The 7261-nt window shown below is 42.6% G+C and overlaps 1 non-coding gene across 1 annotated transcript; it reads right to left on the reverse strand.

Annotated features, from left to right (window-relative positions):
- Nucleotides 1–1627: 1627 nt before the first annotated feature.
- Nucleotides 1628–1748, reverse strand: LOC123455451. Its single transcript, XR_006633921.1, has one exon. It is a non-coding gene; the product is annotated as a small nucleolar RNA SNORA40 (small nucleolar RNA).
- Between the last annotated feature and the right edge of the window lie 5513 nt (nt 1749–7261).

The raw sequence follows: 7261 nt of genomic DNA on the forward strand, positions 1-7261 counted from the left end.
GACCAGAGACCATATAAAGTCCTAGTTTCAACTGTTCCAAACTTCTGTAGCTTTATACACAATGACCTTGACAGACGTCATCACATTCCTTTGAAGCAGGTGATTCTTTTGATGCTTTGTATTCTGCCTTCCAAATTTATTTTGAGAAGACTGTGAATCAGCTACGTTGAAATTCAATGTCAATTTATACTTAATTCATCAATTCTTCAAGAATTAACCCCTCAAAGCTGGGCGCACACCTTTTGTGCCAGCACTTGGGAGGCTGAGGTAGGAGGATCTCTGTGAGTTGAGTCCAGGTTGGGGCAATAGAGTGAGTTCCAAGACAATATGGTCTACAGACCTTGCCTCAAACAAACAAACAAACAATCAAACAAACAAACAAACAAACAAAACCCTCCCACAAACAAGAATTCATCCCTCAAAGAAAAATCATACAATTATGCTCACCTCACAAGTGGAATTGAAGGGCTAGAGAGATGGCTTAGCAGTTAAAGGCTCTTACTTACATGCCAAGCCCGATGGCCCTAGTTAAACTCCCTACTCAAAGCCAGATGCACAAAGTGGTGCATGTGCCTAGAATGTGTTTATAGTGGCAAAAAGCCCTGGTGTGCCCACTTTATTTCTCTGCTTGCAAATAAATACTAAATTAAAAACATTAAAGTGCATATATATTGAAAAATTGTAATTGAAAAATCCTTTTTCGTCAAGAGAGGGACAGAAGGTACCAGCATTTCTTTGGGCAGTTTTATGCCTTAAGTTTCCCCTGCCAAGATCTGAAACGTCCAGGGATTCTGCTGCACAAACTGCATGATGGTGAGGTTTCCCTCTCTCCTTCTTCTTTTCCCATTCTTCCTTCTTCTCCTCCTCCTTTATTTTTATTTTTTTGAGGTAGGGTCTCACTTTGGCCCAGGCTGACCTGGAATTCACTATCCTCCCACTTCTGCCTCCCAAGTGCTGGGCTTAAAGGCGTGCACCACCATGTTTGGCTGGGATCTTCTTCTTTGCTTACTCCATATTGTTTAAGGCCCACACCCAAAACTACTTTGCTATATAGTGGGGACATTTTAAGGTCCCAAACATGTGAAGAGATATAGTTTATTGTTCCTGTCTATGTAATAAACAGGTGACTTCTTTTTATTTGAAAGAAGGGGGGGAGAGATAGAGAGATGACAGAGCGAGAGCGAGAGCAAGAGAGAGAGAGAGAGAGAATGGGCATGCTAGGGATTCTAGCCACTGAGAATGAACTCCAGATGAACGGGCACCTTGTGCATCTGATTTAAATGGGTACTGGGGAATTGAACCTGGGACCTTAGGCTTCACAGGCAAGCGCCTTAACTACTAAGTCATCTTTCCAGCTCCTATTTATTTATTTAAGAGAGAGAGAGAGTAGTTCTTTTTTTTTTTTAAGGTGGCATCATATTCCCTCTTTTTATTTTCATTTATTTGCACATGTGTGTGCATGTGTGTCTGTATGAGCTCACCAGGGCCTCTTTTATGGCTACAAAAGAACAGCAGAGGCTTGCATCACTTTTTGAGTCCAGCTTTATATGAGTGGTTTGGCAATTGGCCTTGGGCAGCATGCTTTGCAAACAAGCATCTTTAACCATTGAGCCATCTTCCCAGCTTCCATATTCCTCCTTATATGTATCAAACATACCATACAATGAGCCCTGTGTTGCAGAAGAGGGTTTACTTATGTACCTGCCTGGTATCTTTGTCCACAAGTTAAGCAAAATCACATGAGTATTAAACATGTGATTTAAAAAATATTTTTATTTATTTATTTGTGAGAGGAGACAGAGAAAGGGAAAATGAATAGTCACACCAGGGCCTCCTGCTGCTACAAAGAAACTCCAAATGCATGTGCCACTCTGTGCATCTGGCTTTACATCAGTACTGGGGAATCAAACTCGGGCCGTTAGGCTTTGTAGGCAAGTGCCTTAACTTCTGAGCCACCTCTTCCACCCACACACGTGCTTTCTGAGGGCCTTTTCTATGAAATTCACTGTCCTAGTGCCAAAGATACAAAAATAAAGCTGCTCATGTAACTGTGAAAGTATATATATATATATACACACACACACACACACACACACACACACACACAAACATGCACATTAATACTATAAAACAGTCACACAGACATTGAAAGAGACACCTACACAGTCCAATGGGGACTGGCACAGTGGAGGGAGCCGGAGTTGAAGAACGTGGTATCGCTTGATCAAGGTCTTAAAGGATGACTGGAATCATCCTCAGCTGGCCCACCCAGTGGGAGGAGGCATTCTGATCACAGCGAACGAGCATAGTTTACAAAAGCATGGAGGCCCAAAATCAAGATAAACCCCTAAAGTGGCAGGAATCACTGGAATGTATGGTACAAAGATCAAACAGAGCTTCTGTTCTGCAGTTGGCTGGCTTTCTTAGCTGCTTCTCACGTTGTCCTTAATTCCATTCCTGTTTCAGCTGCCAGGCCACAGCACTCTCTCTTTCATTAGCATCTCTGGACACTGAGTAGGTAATTACTGAACTGCTTTATGGGCATCAGACTCTTCATGAAAGGAGCATTGGTGCCTTTGTGAATCTATTACCCCTAACAAACATGCGCTCGTCAGCCTGACTACCTCCCCTGTAGCTGGACGTTTATTCACAAAGCTGTCAGGGCCATTTTCACATCCAGTGTCCTGGAAGAGGGAGGTTTGGCTGTGATTTGGCATGCTTAACTTATATGGCAAGTCCTGAAAGTAATTCTGAGATACAACTTTTCTTCAATTTCAATTATACATAATTGAACATATAAGTTTCTATAAACTTATTTGGCATAGATTTCCTATTTATCCTTTAATAAATTTTGCATTTTGCATTGGAATGAATTCTGAGAATTCATTTTAATTGCTGAGAATTATTTTGAGAAAGGTAATGTCACTGAGTGCTTATGATGATTAATTGAAGGGGATTCTTTGAATATGCATAGTTAACATTTTATTTATTTATTTGAGAGAGAGAGAAAAACAGGCAGATACAGAGAGAGACAGAAAAAGAAAGAATGTGCACACCAGGGCCTCGAACCCTTGCAAACAAACTCTAGAGGCATGAATCACCTTGTGCATCTGCCTTATGTGGCTACTGGGGAATCAAACCTGGGTCCTTAAACTTCACAGGCAAGTGCCTTAACCACTGAGAAATCTCTCTAGTCCCTGAATGTGCATATTTAAAATAAACCAGGTGCAGGGATGGAGAGATGGCTTAGTGGTTAAGGAATTTGCCTGAGAAGCCAAAGGACCCAGGTTTGATTCCCCAGGACCCACATAAGCCAGATGCACAAGGTGGTACATGTGTCTGGAGTTTGTTTACAGTGGCTGAAGGCCCTGGTGTGCCCATTCTCTCTCTCTCTCTGTCTCTTTCTATCTTTCTCCCAAATAAATAAAACAAAAATGAAAACTAAAACAAACAAACAAACAAAAAATGAGGTGCAATGACACATGCCTATGGTACCAGCTATGTGGGAGGCTGAGGCAAGAAGAGCCCTTGAGCCCTTGAGTTCTGGATTGTGCTTTACTATGCCCACTGAGAATAAGTTAGTAGGATCATGCCTGTGAAATGATATGAGCTTTGTTTTAAAATAAACTACTGAGAAGAGGAGAAAGCAGTATGGGAAATATAGATGAAGCAATATTGGTCATATGTTGGAAGACATATGGGATTCATTGTACCATGCTATTTTTTGCATATGTTTAAAACTTTCAACAGAAGCAAAAAATAAATTTACATTATAGCTACACTTCATCTTGTACTTGTGCATGCAAGAGGAATAATTGTTTCACACATATAAAGATAGACACTTTAACATCATCAGTTCACCTTACTCGTCCATAGGCTGGGCCAGTCTAAGTTCAATACTGTTCCTAACAACTCCCATGATTGTAAACAATATCCCATGGCAATGCCCTCCCTCCCTCCACTTCCCCCTTTGAAACTCCATTCTCCATCATATCCCCTCCACCTCTCAATCAGTCTCTCTTTTATTTTGATGTTATGATCTTTTCCTCTTATTGTGATGGTCTTTCTACAAGGAATTTTGATACATATTCCTACATAGACAAATAATATTTAGTAACTTTTTTGTTTTTCGAGGTAGAGTCTTGCTCTAGCGGAGGCTGACCTGGAATTCACTATGCAGTCTCAGGGTGGCCTTGAATTCACAGTGATCCTCCTACCTCTGCCTCCTGAGTGCTGGGATTAAAGGTGTTCATCACCATGCCCTGCAATATTTAGTAATTTAAAGGTAACTAAGTAGGCAACTACATTTACTGCAAATCTAATAGGTTAATATATACTAAAAATTCTTTTACCCCAAAGAGTATATCACTTGTTATTTCAACTTCATCCTGAATTTTACAGCATAACTGCCTTTATTTATTTATTTATTTTTGGTTTTTCAAGTTAGGGTCTTGCCCTAGCTCTGGCTGACCTGGAATTCACTATGTAGTCTCAGCATAGCCTCCAATTCACACATCTGCCTCCCAAGTGGTGGGACAAAAAGTGAGAACCACCATGCCTGGCTATTTCTTTATTATTATTATTAATTGTGAACTTTACAGTATGAACATATTGCATATTGATCATAATCCCCTCTGGTTATACTTTTTAAAATTTACTTATTAGAGACAGAGAGAGGGAGAGAGAATGGGTGCCTCCAGCCACTGTAAATGAACTCCAGATGCATGAGCCACCATGTGCATCTGTCTTATGCAGAACCTGGAGAATTGAACCTGAGTCCTTAGGCTTTGCAGGCAAGTGTGTTAAGGGATAAGCCATCTCTCCAGCCCTCTGGTTATACTTTTACGTTCCCTCTCCCCCAAGCCTATTCTCCTGAGGGCCTGCCTTTGTATTCACTGTGGGGTCATGAATGCACCAGTCACTATGGGGTGCGGTGGGGAGAGAATGCCTCAGCATACTTCTTCCCATCCTGTAGCCCTTACACTCTTTCTGCCCCCTCTTCCACGAAGTTCCCTAGCCTTGGTCAGCTTGTTATAAGTCTCCTTTAGTGTTGAGCTCTTTGCAGCCTCTGATTTTCTGCTTTGATGAGTTTTGAGTCTCTTCTGTGTTTACCACCATCTTCCTTGAAGAGGTTCTCAGGCTACCAGCGAGAACTGCACTCATATTTAATTCACCACGTCCTCTGTCTCCTGGGACCTGGCAGATATAATGGAGATGACTCGTCTTGTGCTAGGCAGTCGGCTTTCTTTTCTTCTCATACTGATAGATCTTGGTCTCCCCCCTATTCACTGCCTTTTGGAAAAAGCAGATTCTCTAACCAAGAGCAAGAGCAGCATGGATCGAAGGGGTAAGTGAATACACTTAAAAGGCATTTTGATGTGCATAGTCTCTCATTTTAGGTAAAGAACAATGGATGCTTCTCTCTAGGGTCTGTGACCTTTTGAGCCATAGGCTTCTGGCTTGGTTGTCAGGGCCAGGTATGAGTTCCCTCCCACTGAGTAGGCCTCATATCAGATCAGAGCAGTACATTACCCTCATAGCCTGTGTGGTTGATTTCGTGACCTGCAGAGTCCCTTGCTTGTTTATGCTGTCGATGATGACCATTATTGCCCAGCAGCTGGCACAGACCTTTCTAGCAGTTTAAGGGCTAGCCAGCAGAAAGCTGACTTCCATCTCAGTTCCAATATGATCTCTTTTTAAAAATATTTTATTTATTTATAAGAAAGAAAGAGACAGGTGTAGTGGCACATGCTTTTAATCCCAGCACTAAGGAGGCAGAGTTAGGAGGCTCACCATGAGTTTGAGGCCACCCTGAGACTACATAGTGAATTCCAGGCCAGCCTGAGCTACAGTGAGACCCTACCTCAAAAAAAAAAAAAAAAAAAAGGCAGAATATATTTGGGTACATCAGGGCCTCTATTCATTGTAAATGAACTTTAGGCTCATGTGCCACCTTTTGCATCTGGCTTTATATGGGTACTGGGGAATCAAACCTGGGTCCCTGGCTTTGCAAGCAAGAGCCCTAACTGCTAAGCCATCTCTCCAGCCCCAGGGTGGTCTCTTGATGTTCTGCTACCACAACCTGTGGTGTCTTCACCAGTAGTGTCTTACCACTTAGGTCTGGTGGGTAACCAAGTGCTTTGGCAATGGACTGCATTGTTTTGGGGGACTCATGGGCTTCCCCAATCAACAGCTCACTATAGGGGGTGACCCAATCCTGACCCTGGGATTTATCAGCAAGAGCACCTGATTTTACAGTTAAGCTTTCTTCACCCCCTACAGGGTACTTTTGCTGACTATTCCCTCTTCTCTCTCTCTCTCTCTCTCTTTTTTTTTTTTTTGGTTTTTCAAGATAGGGTCTTTCTCTAGCACAGGCTGACTTGGAATTCACTATGTAGTCTTAGGTTGTCCTTGAACTCACAGTGATACTCCTACCTCTGCCTCCTGAGTGTTGGGATTAAAGGCGTGTGCCACCACATCTGCTTTGTTCTCTCTCTTTCTCTCTCTTTTTTGGTGTTTCGAGGTAGGGTCTCATTCTAGCCCAGGCTGACCTGGAATTCACTATGGAGTCTCAGAGTGGCCTTGAACTCATGGTGATCCTCCTACCTCTGCCTTCCAAGTGTTGGGATTAAAGGCGTGCGCCACCACGCCTGGCTTCTCTCTCTTTTTTAAAACAAAAAATATCTTGTTTATTTATTTGCAAGGAGAGAGAGAGTGAGCACAAACAAGTGCACCAGGGCCTCTAGCCACTGCAAATGCACCTTAGGTACATGCACTACTTTGTGCATATGGGTTTATGTGGGTATTAGGGAATCACACCTGGGCTGTTAGGCTTTGCAGGCAAATGCCTTACCGCCAAGCTATCTCTCCAACTCTACCCTCTCCTATTAAGAGTTATATCTTTTGGGGGGGCTGGTGAAATGGCTTAATGCGAAGCTTAAGGACCCTGGTATGATTCCTCAGGACCCACATAAGCCAGGTGTACAAGGTGGGGGGGGGGGCTCATGCATCTGGAGTTCATTTGCAGTGGCTGGAGGCCCTGGTGTGCCCATTCTCTCTCTCTGCATCTTCCTCTCTCTCAGATAAGTAAATAAAAATATACTTAAAAAAGAGTTATATCTTAAAAGTTTTAAAATTTACCTTATATTTATTTATTTATTGAGAGAGAGAGAGAGAATGAATGGGCATGCCAGGGCCTCCAGCCACTGCAAACAAACTCCAGATGCATGCCTCACAATGTACATCTGGCTTACGGGGGTCC

The sequence above is a fragment of the Jaculus jaculus genome, chromosome 16 (genome assembly GCF_020740685.1).
Source record: "Jaculus jaculus isolate mJacJac1 chromosome 16, mJacJac1.mat.Y.cur, whole genome shotgun sequence".
Taxonomy (NCBI): Eukaryota; Metazoa; Chordata; class Mammalia; order Rodentia; family Dipodidae; genus Jaculus; species Jaculus jaculus.